The sequence below is a fragment of the Petaurus breviceps genome, unplaced genomic scaffold (assembly GCF_028583685.1).
Source record: "Petaurus breviceps papuanus isolate PSGF00001 unplaced genomic scaffold, PetGlider_PUasm1.0 180, whole genome shotgun sequence".
NCBI classification, from domain to species: domain Eukaryota; kingdom Metazoa; phylum Chordata; class Mammalia; order Diprotodontia; family Petauridae; genus Petaurus; species Petaurus breviceps.
This window is the reverse complement of record NW_027185782.1, coordinates 3,930,692-3,945,349: the sequence shown is the minus strand read 5'-3', so window position 1 is coordinate 3,945,349 and position 14,658 is coordinate 3,930,692. Positions and strand designations below refer to the sequence as shown.

Here is a 14,658-nt window from a genome sequence, read left to right as displayed (position 1 = left end):
GATGTTGTTGAAGAAGATGACATGATCATTATTGAATAAAGGTACATTTTTTTTTGTTCACATTTACCTGTTTATTAAAATTGCTGTCAATGTTCATTAAAATAAGGCCTCCCCTGAAAATAAGCCCTCTGGTGTTTTTCTGTCCAAAAAAATTAATAAGACAGTGTCTTATTATCGGGGAAACACGGTAGCTGAAAGTGAAATGCATAAATTGACCACCAGGTGGTAATGTTATGGGTGCGTGTGCACAAGAGTAATTTTTTTATTTTTACTTTTTAATTAAAAAAAGTTATACTGATGTCTTTTTCTGCTTATCACAATTATTTCTGGAAATATTCTCTTTCACCTTCCCTACCCAGTAAGCCCTGCCTAGTAAAAAAAAAAAAACAAAAACCACAACATTATTTTTGTAGTTTTTCAGCTGTATCCAGCTCTTCCTGACCCCTTTTGGGGTTTTCTTGGCAGATACTGGAGTGGCTTGCCATTTCCTTCTCCAGTTCATTGTATAGATGAGGAAACTGAGGCCAACAGGGTTATGGGACTTGCCCCGGGTCACAGAGCTAGTAAGTGTCTGAGGCCAGATTTGAACTCAGGCAGATGAGTCTTTCTGAGACTAAGTCCAACACTCTGTGCATTGTAGTACTTTACTAAGCTGTACTAAAATGCAGGAATATTAGCTCTTTCTAGCAAGTCCGGAGTCAGACCACGCAAGATGGGGAGAGTGATCCGTGGTCAGAGGAAGGGTGCTGGCTCCGTCTTCCGCGCCCACGTGAAGCACAGGAAAGGGGCCGCTAAGCTTTGGGCTGTCGACTTCGCAGACAGGCATGGCTACATTAAGGGTATCGTAATGGACATAATCCATGATCCAGGCTGAGGGGCTCCTCTTGCAAAAGTAGCTTTTCGGGATCCTTACCGATTTAAAAAGAAGACAGAATTGTTCATTGCTGCCGAAGGCATCCACTCTGGTCAGTTTGTGTGCTGTGGTAAGAAAGCTCAGCTCAACATTGGCAATATCCTCCCAGTTGGTACTGTTGGGGGCCAGGAAGTAATGGTATATGGGCTAGTGCCTGCTTGCTTGATGTATGACCTTAAAAGGTAATGAATAGAAGATGATTGGCTGTGTGTATCTATAAGTTGTCCTGATACGGAAGTTCAGGGCAGTAGCGATGTAGCTGAGCCTGAATAAACAACTCCTGCAAACCTCGGGTGCTCTGTCTGGTAATTCCTCCTAGGAGGCCGGTGACTACCGAAGACTTACTATGGGTAAGTGAGAGGACAGGATATCAATAGCCCCCCACAGGTACTATGCCTGAAGGGACCACAGTGTGTTGTCTTGAAGAAAAGCCTGGGGACCGGGGTAAGCTTGCCCGGTCATCCGGAAACTATTGCCACAGTGATTCCCCACAATCCTGAAACCAAGAAAGTAAGAGTGAAGCTACCTTCAGGCTCTAAGAAAGTGATCTCCTCTGCTAACAGAGCTGTGGTTGGTGTTGTTGCTGAAGGAGGTCGTATTGATAAACCCATCCTTAAGGCAGGTCGTGCCTATCACAAATACAAGGCCATGAGAAACTGCTGGCCTTGTGTCTGGGGTGTGGCCATGAATCCTGCGGAACATCCTTTCGGAGGAGGTAATCACCAGCATATTGGAAAACCATCCACCATTCCAAGGGATGCCCCAGCTGGACGAAAGGTTGATCTCATCGCTGCCCAGCATACTGGTCGACTCCGCGGTACCAAGGCTGTACAGGAGAAGGAGAGCTAAAGTACAGAATCCTGACAATAAAAATTATTTTGGAAATTGTAAAAAAAAAAAAGCAGGAATATTAAATACTGTATCATGATAAGAAACAAAATTACAAAATGAAAGGTAAAGCTAATGATAAAGTATGCACAGTACTACACAGTAAAATTAACATAGACATGCGATATATTGCTCCTTCCCCACCCACTGCATCTAGCAGTGTCTGTAAATCTTTTTAAATGGAATTGTAGAGAGATGTTTGGACAGTGGCTCTCTTTTTTTCCCCTCATCTGTCTAGTGATAGCAAGATGAGTCTTCCTGACTTCAGGCCTTGAATTCTGACCTCTGCCCCATCTACCTGCCCCCAGCAAGTTAAAAATACAACAAAAGCTCAGTAAAACCAACCAACCAATACATGTAATGGCTTATACAACATTTCATACTTATAACCCTTACCTCTGCAATGAAAGGAAAAAGGTGAATTTTTCCTTCTCTTCTTGGGGTCCAGGATTGATCATTATAAATAAGAAGCACTCAATTTTATTTGATTGTTCTTTCTATTTCCATTGTTGTAGTCATTTATATTAGTCTTCTGGCTCTGTTTAGTTTACTTGGCATCCATTTTCACAAGTCTTACTGTGGTTCTCTCAATTCTTTACAGTCATTGTTTGTTACAGTGTAATAATATTCTATTATATGAATGTGCCACAGTTTGTTTAACCACTCCCCAATCAGTGGATGCCCACTTTGCTTCCAATTTTTTGCCACAACCAAAAGTACTATTATAAATATTTTGGTGTATAATGAAACTTTCTTTCTGTCTTTAATGAGGTCCTTGGCATATCTACTTAGCTAGAGAGTCTCTGGTTCAAAATGTTTGGAAATTTTATTTCAATTGTTTTCCAGAAGTTTTGGACTAATTTCTAGTTCCATAAATGATGTAAAAGCTTTTCTACATTCCCATAATCCTTCCAAAAGTTTCTATTTCCATATTTTGTTATTTTGTCTATTTGTTGAGCATGTTGAGCATGAAGTGAAGCCACAGAGTTTTAAAATTTGCATTTATCTAATAATTAGTGCTTTGCAGCAATCTTTCGTAAAATTAACGTTTGTCACTTTTAAATGAACTGCAATTTTCTTCCTGACCACTGGAGGGCATCTGAGCCTGCCAATGCCAGGGCTTTTGCTGACTGGGCTCCAATTTAATCTATGAGCTCCTTAGGAATGTTAAATTCTTTCACGTCATTTCATATGGCACTTATAAATTCAGCCACTTATTCTGTTATATTGACATAGTTTTTAATAGCTTGTAATAAAATACAGATGAAACATATGAACTGTTTCCATCCTCCTAGTGTGGAGGAAAAAGGCCCTTCATACACATACCCATAGCTCCTGAAAAGGAATGAAGGGAGTTGTGGTATTTCCTCCCCCTCATCCCCACCAATCTCCGGCCACCTACCTGCCTCAGGCTCCTAGATTCAAAGGGAAAGTTGGGAAGATGGCATTTCCATAGCTCCGCCAGCATGAAGTGAGAAGGAGCCATAGTGGTTGCCAAACTTTAATTGATTCTGGGTGTTTCTGTTCTTTACTCTGATCCTTACTGTCTGGGTTAGCCTGAATATTCCACAAGATTCCAACTTTCCTGAGGGCATGGACTTAACTTTTGCATCTTTTCATATTCCCAGTGCTTAGCACAGCACCTAGCACATAGTAGGCGCTTAATAAATGTTTATCAATTGATTGAATAATATCTCACTTGTGTTTGCAGCTCATTCTTGTTGTCTTTGTCTTCAGCTTTGGCATTGCCACTGCAGAGAAAGAGGGAAAAGAGGAGATAAAAAAAGGAGAGAAGATGCAAAGCACAGTTGTCATTCTTATTCTTCTGTGTCAGGCTTTCTCAATGGTTACATAAAATAAAGAATCTTTGCAACCCTGGAGAGCAAGTGCCCTTCTCTCAGAAGCCAAGTTGCTCTAGCTCTTCAGACTTTGGATATCCCTCCCTGAACTGCTTTCAGTTCTGAGGCTTTGCATAAAGCAAATTACTTAGGGCTATATCCCCTTCCAGTCATTTGACTCCTGTTTTTTTTAGAACAGAGTTTAAGAGCCTGTAATCTGGTCCCCAACCCCCATCCTTCTAGATGAGGGGTTCTTAACATTTTTTTTAATATCCTGGACCCCCTTGGCAGCCAGTCCAGTGAAGCCTATAGGCCTCTTCTCAGAAGGATTTTTGTAAATGCATTAAAAAAATATGTAGGACCTGAGTTCAAATTTGGCTTCAGACACTTGACACAATTATTAGCTGTGTGACTTTGGGTAAGTCACTTAACCCCAATTGCCCTCCAAAAAGCAAAAAAAAAAAAAAAAAAGAATACATAGGATAACAAGAAAGTAGTGGAAATACAGTTATTAAAATGTTTTTTAAAAACACCATTTCATGGATCTCAGAAGAATTCTTGTCCTAGGTGAGCCTCTAATACTTGTGCTGCAGTGAGCTAACCCTAAACTGACCCTACTTCTCTTCCTAACTTCTCCATTTCTGTTGAAGGACAAATTCATCTTTCCACTCACCCAGGCTCTTTGTATCAGAATCATCCTGAACCCTTCACTTTCCCCCCCTCCTCTCATTGCCAGTCAGTTGTCAGATCTTGTCAACTCTGCCTCCATAACATATCCTTCATCCATTTCCCTCCATTCCACTTAGGTAGCCACCATCCAAGTTTATGCCTTCATCATCTTGAACCTACCTTAAATTCCTTCCCCTCCAATCTACTTTTCTTGGAGCTGCCAAATTGATGTTCCTAAAACCCAAGTCTGACCATGTCACTCTCTTTCTTTTTTTTTTTGGAGGGGGGAAAGCAAGGCAATTGGGGTTAAGTGACTTGCCCAAGGTCACACAGCGAGTAAGTGTGTTAACTATCTGAGTTTGGATTTGAACTCAGGTCCTCCTGACTGGCCAGTACTGTATCTATTGTACCAACCACCTACCTCTTCTATTGCCTCTTGGATAAAATTTGAAGTCCTTTGGTGTTTAAAGTTTTTCATAGGCAGGTTCCAAACTATCATTCTAGACCAGGGTTTCTAACCTGGTTTCCAGGAACCCCCAAAGAGGAATGGGCAGATGGAAGGCAACTAAATGGCCCAGTGGACAAAGTACTTGAGTTCAAATCCATTCTCCTCAGACACTTACTAGCTATGTGCCCATGAGCAAGTCACTTAGCCTCTGCCTGCCTCAGTTTCCTCATTTGTGAAATGGACATAATAATAGCACCTATCTTCCATCTTGTTGGGAGTATAGTACCTATCTGTCTTATTGTGAGAATAAAATGATGTGCTATTTATAAAGCAATATACAAATGCTAGATGTTCTTGCTATTTTTAATATTATTTTATATATTTATAGTTAGCATCATTATAGATTAATATTATTATTATTGATTTCAGGGATCCATGAACTTGGATAGGAACAAAATTACAGTTTTGCCTTCACTAAACTTTTTTCAAGCTTGCATATTTTGCTTTATGCACTTAAAAACATTATTCTAGGGGTGGCTAGGTGGCGCAGTGAATAGAGCACTGGCCCTGGAGCCAGGAGGACCTGAGTTCAAATCTGGCCTCAGACACTTAACACAACAACTAGCCGTGTTGGGTAGGTCACTTAACCCCAATTGCCTTCGGAAGGAAGGAAGGGAGGGAGGGAGGGAGGGAGGGAGGGAGGGAGGAAGGAAGGAAGGAAGGAAGGAAGGAAGGAAGGAAGGAAGGAAGGAAGGAAGGAAGGAAGGAAGGAAGGAAGGAAGGAAGGAAGGAAGGAAGGAAGAAACCATTATTCTCAAGAGGGTTTCAATGACTTCACCAGATTGCCAGAAAGGTCCATGAAGGCTCAAGAGTTCCCTATTCTATAATGATTCCATATAATCCCCCCCATGCACTCTATATTGTAACCAAACCAGTCAGTCAGTCAGTCAATAAGCATTTATTTAGGACCACTCTGTGCCAGGCACCATGCTAAGCACTAGGGATACAAAAAAAAAAAGGCAAAAAACAATTCCTGCTCTCAAGGAGCTTCTGATCTAATGGAGGAGACAACATACAGACACCTAAGCATCAACAAGATTTGTACAGAATGAATGGGAGAAAAATCAATAGAGTGCAGGCACTAACATTAAAGTGGATTAGGAAAATCCTCTACCAAAAGGTCAGATTTTAGCTGCATCTTGAAGGAAGCCAGGGAAGCCAGGAGGTGGAGATGGAGAGAGAGAGCATTCCAGACATGGGGGAACAGGCAGTGAAAAATTCTCATAGTTAGGAGACAGAATGTCTCATGAGGTGAGCATCAGGAAGGCCAGGGTCATTGAATTAAACAGCAGAGAGTTTGGAGGAAGAGGAAATGTAAGAATGTGTAAGAAGAGGGGAAAAAAGTGGAAAGGGATCAGCTTATACAAGGCTTTAAACGCTGAAATGGGATTTTATATTTGACCTCAGCAGCAATGGGGAGCCATTGAAGTTGATTAAATAAAGGGCTGATGTGGGCATGTTTTAGGGACAGCCGAGTGGAGGATGGATTGGAAGTGAGTGAGATTTGAGGCAGGGAAACCAACTGAAAGTCTGTTTCAATACTCCAGGCAGAGTATTGAAAGGGTGGGGTGATGAGGGCCTATACCAGGTTGATGGCAGTGTCAGAGGAGAGAAGGGACTGTGATGAGAGATGTTAAGAAAGTAAAACTGATAGAACTTGACAAGTGATTGGATATAGAGAGTGATGAGCAGAGAGTGACACCTAAGTTGTGAGCTGGGGTGACTGGCAGAATGGTGGCACCCTCAACAGTACTGAAGAAGGTAGGGAGAGAAGACGGTTTGGGGAGAAAGAAAATGAGTTGAGTTTTAGACATTTTGAGTTTAAGATATCTCTATGACATCTAGTTCAAAATGTCCAATACACACTTGGAGATGTGAAACTGGAGGTCAGGAGAGAGAATAGGGCTGGATAAATAGATCTGAGAATAATTTGCACCAGAGAAATCATGAGAGGTTACAAGATTGCCAAGTGAAATAGTATAGAGGGAGAAGAGAAGAAGACCTAGGACAGAGCCTTGAGGGGTTACTCATGGTTAGCAGGTGTGCCCTGGATGAAGATCCACCAAAGGAGAAAAGGAGAACCAGGAGAGAGCATTGACCTGAAAACCTAGTAAGAAGAGAGTGTCAAGGAGAAAAGAATGATCAACAGTGTCAAAGGCTGTGGAAAGGTCAAGAAGGATGAAGCCTGAGAGAAGTCCATTAGATTTGGTGCTTAAGAAATCATTAATAACTTTGGATAGAGTAATTTAAGTTGAGTGATGAGGTCAGAAACCTGATTGCAAAGAGTTAAGAAGGGAATGAGAGGAAAGGAATTGGAAGCACCGATTGTAGGTAGCTTTCTCTAAAGATTTTAGCCAGAAAAGAAAGAAGAGATATAGAATAATACTTTGGAGGAATGGATGGATCAAGTGAGGATTTTTTTGAGGGCAGAGGAGACAGGGACATGTTTGTAGCCTGTGGGGAAGCAGTCAGTGGAATGGGAGAGACTGAAGTGAGAAATGACGGATGATAGAGGAGGCAATCTATTGGAGAAGATGGGATGGAATGGGGTCTTTTGTACATGTAGAGAGGTTAGCCTTGGCAAGAAGGGCTGCTTTTTCATATGAAACAGGGATAAAAGAGGAGAAAGTGGCAGAAGGCATCTATCTTAGTGTTGTGAGACAATGAGGAGGAGGAGAAAGCAGAGCTATTGGAGAGTGGCATCAGTTTTTTCACTAAGTATAAGGCAAGGCTCTTAGCTGAGATGGTAGGGATCAGGAAAGTCATGCAATGTTTTGGGAGGGGTAAAAAGATTTGATAATGTCACTGTGTGAGTTAGTGAGTCAATGAGGAAGGTGTAAAAGGATTGCCTTGCTCCAGCAAAGACCCCATTGAGATTAGGTAACATTAATTTGCAATGGCTCTGGTCAGCATAGTTTTATGATTTATCTCCATTTTTCCCCAATCAGCAAAGGCAGTGCATAGTGAGAATAATTGAGATCTGAAGCTTGGCAAGAAAAGATCTTCAAAAGGATATGAGAAAGGGATGAAAGATAAGAGGAGAGTGCAAAGCTGAATTAGTTCACCAAAGGGTAAAAGTGGGAAAGGGAGAGCATATCACCAGTGTAAAGGAAATTTCATATAGGTCTGGCAGGGGGAGTGCAGAGCATGCGGGGGCTGTGCCAGCTCAGACCTGAGAGCAGAGCACAGTAGAGTGCAAGTGAGCGCTGTCCAGCAGATTTACCCACTACAAGGGCAATTCACAGATGTATCACCAAGGGACAGAGGATCTAGGTAAGAGAAAGCCCAGGGCCCAAAGCAGCAGCTTCTCTTGGGGCTATCAGCCCACAGCCTGGATATTTAAAAATCACCTAACTGGACCTCTGGGAGCCAAGATGGCAGAGTAAATTTTAGCTGCTCTAATCCCCCCTCCCTGACCCTGAAAACCCAGAAATTAATGCACCACCCAGAGTAAAATCCTGAAATAGTGGAAGCAGCTGCAGGCTTGGGAGCCATAGAGGAAGAAGGATGTGACTAAAGCTATGCTGAGCCTGAAGTGAAGGGAATGAATATCACAACAAGCCCCACCTTAGCTGACCAGCAAGAGATCCTGAAGCCCAGAGTGGGTGGAGCAAGCAAGTGCTAACGCCAGAAGCCCAGGAGTACATTAGCAAAATCAAGGAAATCTGTAGGCATCAGGGCTGTGGGCCACCAGCTGCTGAGCCTGCCTGAGCTGGAACCCAGGGGCACAAAGCCAGAAAACTGAAGTGGCCAGAACACCCCTCCCCCACTCATTACTCTGTGAGCCTCAGGGTAACTTAGGGGAAACACTGAGAGTCCTGGCCTTAGCCTCAGTCTAGACACCCAGAGGTGAGAGCACACAAAGTCAACAACCAGGCCCTTAGCTCCTAGCCTGAGAAGCATGGGTCAGAGCCCTCTGTACCCCAGAAGCAGAAATCCACTCTAAAAGTCAGGAAATAGACAATCACATGCACAAAAAGGAAGCTGAGAAATCAAGAATAAGAACAATCCAATCCTATTATAGCAAACAAGAATAACCAAATTCAGAGGACAACATTGACTCTATACTCACACCTGAGACTGCAGAAGGAAATATGAACTGGTCTCAAGGCCAAAAAGCATTCTTAAAAGAGCTCAAGAAAGATTTTTTTTTTGCTTTTTGGAGGGGTTAAGTAACTTGCCCAAGGTTACACTGCTAGTTTTGTGTGTGTGTGTGTCTGTGTGTGTGTGTGTGTGTGTGTGTGTGTGGGTGTGGGTGTGGGTGTTAAGTGTCTGAGGCTGAAACTGAACTGTCCTCCCAACTCTGGGGCTGGTGCTTTACTCACTGTGCCACCTAGCTGCCCCATTGAAGAAAGATTTTAAAAGCCAAATTAGAGAGATGAAAGATAAATTGACCAAACTGGAAAAAAACAATCTCACCAAAGGAAACAAGTCCTTAAAAAGTAAAATTTGTGAACTGGGATGGGAGGTTCAAAATCTAAGTGGAGAAAATACCTCCCTAAAAAAGGAGCTTCAAAAACCAACTGAGGAAAATAATTCACTAAAAATTAGAATCAGTCAAATCAAAGCTAAGGACTCTATGATGCATTATGAATCAGTCAAACAAAGCATAAAGATTGAAAAATTAGAAGAAAGTGTAAAATATCTCATTGGAAAAACAACTGACCTGGAGAACAAATCCAGGAGAGATAACCTAAGAATTATTGGTCTACCAGAAAGCCATGATGAAAAAAACAGCCTGGACAACATCCTCCAAGAGATGGTCAAAGAAAACTGCCCTGAGGTCCTAGAATCAGAGGGTAAAATACTTATCAAAAGAATTCACTGGACTCCTCCTGAAAGAGGTCCCAAATTGAAAACTCCAAGAAATATAGTACCAAATTCCAGAATTATAAGGTCAAGACAAAAATACTGCAAGCAGCCAGAAAGAAGACATTCAAATATCATAGAACTACAGTCAAGATCACACAGGACCTAGCAGCTTCTACATTAAAAGATCAGAGGGATTGGAAGATGATATTTCACAAGGCAAAAGAGCTTGGACTTCAACCAAGGATCAACTACCCAGCAAAACTGAACATAATCTTTCAGGCAAGGAAATGGTCCTTCAGTGAAATAAGGGACTTTCAGACTTTCCTGATGAAAAAGCCAGAGCTCAATGGAAAATTTGATCTCTAAATATAAGACTCAAGAGATACATAAAAAGTTAAACAAGGAAAACACACACACACACACACACACACACACACACACACACACAACCTGTGATTCATCAAGAGCAAACTGTTTACATCCCTATATGGAGAGCTGACACCTGTCAGTATTAAGATTTGAATAATTATCATGAAATTTAAAAGGGATATACATAGATAGAAGGTGTGGGTATAAAGGAACTAATCTGATGATAAAAAACCTTAAGGGGTACAAAGGGACTGTAATAGGAGAAAAGGAAAGGAGGAGGCAGAAAATGATAAATTATGCCACATGAAGAGGTATAAAAACATACTATACTAGAGGGAAAGAAGGTGTAATGGAAATGTAAATTTTAAAGATCTTCCCTGCCCCTAGGCTAAAGTGCACCTGGAGCCTGGGGTGGGAGGCTTGTTTTTCAGTAAATACTTCTTGATTGGCTAGTAGGTCCAGAAGGTTGATACATTATCTGAGCCAGGAGAAGGCTATATAAAACCTGATTTGAGGCTTTGTTTTGGGGCTCACTTTGAGAAGTGTTCTGTGATTTGATCAGATGAAACTCTGGGAAGCCGTTGTTGAGAGTCCCCCGGCTTTGAAACCCAGATGTTGATTTGGTATGGATGTAATGGTTGGACAGTTTGGAAACTGTCTACTTGATCTGTTTCTCTGTCTTGATAATTCTGTCTGTATATTCTGAAGTTCAGGGTGCTGACCTTTTCCCCCTGAACTAGGTAAACGATACATATTTGACTGATTAAAGTAATCTTGTTAACCCATTTTGAGTTGCTTTCCTTTAACAAAGCAAATCTAAGAACCTGTGTTGGCAGCAACCCTGGGGACATTGGGGTGCTTGCTGATACAGAAGGGAGGGAGATAAACATCATATGAACTATATTCTCGTTGGTTCTGGTTCAAGGAGGGATCAACATAATCAGTAAAGTTTAAGATTCTAATGTGAAAAGACACAAAAATTCATTATAGCAGAGGGAAAGGATGGAGGGAGGGGAGCACTGTATGAAATTTACTCTCTTTGGTGTGGGTTCAAGGAGGGGATAATATACTACATTAAGTATAAAAATCCATTGTGCCCTACAGGCAATAGGAGGAGTAAGGCGGGAAAAAGAGGGGGTGATTAGAAGAGAGGGAAATAGTAGTAAGGGGGAAGGGTAGGTAAAGGGAGAGAGGTGCACAGGGAGGGAATACTGAGGGAGGCAGTGGTCAAAAAACTTTTAAGGAGGGGAAGGGAGAAGGAAGAAATAAAAGCATAAACAGGGGAGGGAATAGGATGGAGGGAAAGATACAGATAGTAATCATAACTGTGAATGTGGATGGGATGAACTCTCCCATAAAATGGAAGCAGATAGCAGAATGGATTAAAAACCATAATCCTACAGTATGCTGTCTACAAGAAACACATTTGAAACAAAGGGGTATGCGCAGGGTAAAGATAAAAGGTTGGAGTAGAATATATTATGTTTCAGCTAAAGTAAAAAAAGCAGGGGTAGCAATCCTTATCTCAGATAAAGCAAAAGCAAAAATAGATCTAATTAAAAGAGATAAGGAAGAAAACTATATCCTGCTAAAAGGTGCCATCAAGAATGAAGCAATAGGGGCGGCTAGGTAGCACAGTGAGTAAGAGCACTGGCTCCAGTGTTGGGATGACCTGGGGATCGAATCCGGGCTCAGATACTTAGTACCACACTCAGAAATAGCTGGCCGTGTAACCTTGAACAAGTTACTTAACCCAGATTGCTTTAAGAAAAAAAAAAAGAACGAAGCAATATCATTACTTAATATATATGCACCAAGCGGTAGAGCATTCAGATTTCTAGAGGAGAAGTTAAGGGAATTAGAGGAAGAAATAGATAGCAAAACTATACTAGTGGAGGACCTCAATCTCCCCCTATCTGAACTTGATGAATCTAACTTCAAAATAAACAAGAAAGAAGTTAAGGAGATGAATATAATTTTAAAGAGGGTAGACATGATAGACCTCTGGAGAAAATTGAATGGAGATAAAAAGGAATATACCTTCTTCTCAGTGGTACATGGCACATACACAAGGGTATATACAAAGGCATAAAAACCTCACAATTCAGTGAAGAAAGGCAGAAATATTAAATACATCCTTCTCAGATCATGATGCAATAAAAATCATATGCAATAAAGGGCCATGGAAAGATAGAACAAAAACTAATTGGAAACTAAATAATTTAATCCTAAAAAATGAGTGGGTCAAACAAGAAATTATAGAAACAATCAGTAACTTCATTCACGAGAATTACAATAATGAGACAACATACCAAAACTTGTGGGATGCAGCAAAGGCAGTTCTTAGGGGAAGTTTTATATCCCTGAATGCATACATGAATAAATTAGAGAAAATGGGAGTCCATAAATTGAGCATACAACTGAAAAAGCTAGAAAAAGAACAAATTGAAAATATCCAATTAAATACTAAATTAGAAATAAAGAAAACCAAAGGAGAGATAAATAAAATTGAAATTAAGAAAACTATTGAATTAATAAATAAAACAAAGAATTAGTTTTATGAAAAAAAACAATAAAACTGATAAACCCTTAGTCAATATGATAAAAAAGAAAGAAGAAAATCAAATTATGAGTATTAAAAATGAAAAAGTTGAATCTACCTCCAAAGAGAAAATTAAAACAATAATTAGGAACTATATTGCCCAATTGTATGCATATAAATTTGACAATCTTAGTGAAATGGATGAATATTTACAAAAATATAAGTTGCCCAGAATAACTGAAGAGGAAGTAAATTACTTAAATAACCCCATCTCAAAAAATAAATTGAACAAGCCATCAATGAACTCCCTAGGGAAAAATCTCCAGGGCCAGATGGATTTACTAGAGAATTCTATCAAATATTTAAAGAACAATTGATTTCAATACTTCACAAACTATTTGGGAAAATTGGAGAAGGAGTCCTACCAAATTCCTTTTATGACACAAATATGTTACTGATACCTAAATCAGGAAGAGACAAGACAAAGAAAGAAAATTATGGACCAATTTCCCTCATGAATATAGATGAAAAATTTTTTAAATTAGCAAAAAGATGACAGCAACTTAACACGAGAATAATACACTTTGATCAGGCAGGATTTATTCCAGGAATGCAAGGATGGTTCAATATTAGGAAAACTATTAGTATAATTGATCACATTAACAATAAAAGTAGCAGAAACTATATGATTATCTCAATAGATGCAGAAAAGGCTTTTGACAAAATACAACACCCATTCCTTTTAAAAACTCTATAGCGTATAGGAATAAATGAAGTCTTCCTTAAAATAATAAGCAGCATTTATCTAAAACCATCAGCAAGTATTATATGGAATGGGGATAAGCTAGAAGCATTTCCAATAAGATATCTATAAGCAAATGAAAAAAATGCTCTGTCACTATTGATTACAGAAATGCAAATCAAAACAACTCTGAGGTACCACATCTCACTGGCCAGATTGGCTAAGATGACAAAACAGGAAAATGATAAATGCTGGAGAGGATGTGGAAAAATTGGAACTCTACTGCATTGTTAGTGAAGTTGTGAACTGATCCAACCAATCTGGAGAGCAATCTGGTACTATGCCTAAAGGGCTATAAATAAGTGCATACCCAGCAATGGCACTTCTAGGGTTGTATCCCAAAGAGATCATAAAAGTGGGAGGAGGACCTGTATGAACAAAAATGAACAACAACAACAAAAAAAGAATTGGAAATCAAGGGGATGCCCATCAATTGGGGAATGGCTGAGCAAGTTGTGGTATATGAATATAATGGAATACTATTGGGCAATAATGAAATGAGGAGCAGATGTACTTCATAATAACCTGGAGAGATTTATATAAACTGATGTTGAATGAGAAGAGCAGAACCTGGAGAAATTTGTACATAATTACAGACACAATGTATGTGTGATAACTAACTTTGATAGACTGGGCTCCTCTCAGCAATATAAGATTATAAGACAACTACAAAAGATTCTTGATGGAAAGAGATGTCCATATCCAGAGAAAGAGCTACAGAGTCTGAATGCAGATTGAAGCGAATTACTTGCTCTCTTTCTTTTTCTTGTTTTGTTTTGATTCCTCTTTTCCATTGTTCATTCCATTGGTTATAACCCTTTACAACCTGACTAAAGTTTAATGTGAAGGTAAAAAAAAATTAAAATAAAACTACCCATCCCTTCTCTGGAATGCCTGCTCCAGAGGAAACAAAGTTGCTTACATTTCAGGCCCTTTTCTTTCGTGATTTTTCCATCTTTTGGCACTCTCTGACAATTGGCTCCCTCTCGATGACACTACTTCCCTGGCCACTACTTTGCATTTTCACTAATACCCCTCAATGCAGTAGTCATGGTGGAGGAGTTGGAATACTTTTTAAAATGATTTTTCTTATTTTATTGCCAATTTTGTTTAACATTTATTTTTTCCCAATTACATGTAAAAACAATTTTAACATTCCTTTTTTCCCCCAATTTTAAGTACCACATTCTCTCCCTCCTCCCTCATTGAGAAGGCAAGCAATTTGACATAAGTTATACATGTAGTCATGAAAAACACATTTCCATAGAAGCCATTCTATGAAAGAAAACACAGACAAAAAAAAAAAACCAAGAAGGA

General features: G+C 39.9%; 1 pseudogene; it reads left to right on the top strand.

The window, feature by feature from the left end:
* The first annotated feature begins 712 nt into the window (after nt 1-712).
* On the top strand, nt 713-1,814 carry LOC138160183 (large ribosomal subunit protein uL2-like; annotated as a pseudogene).
* The last annotated feature ends 12,844 nt before the right edge of the window (nt 1,815-14,658 follow it).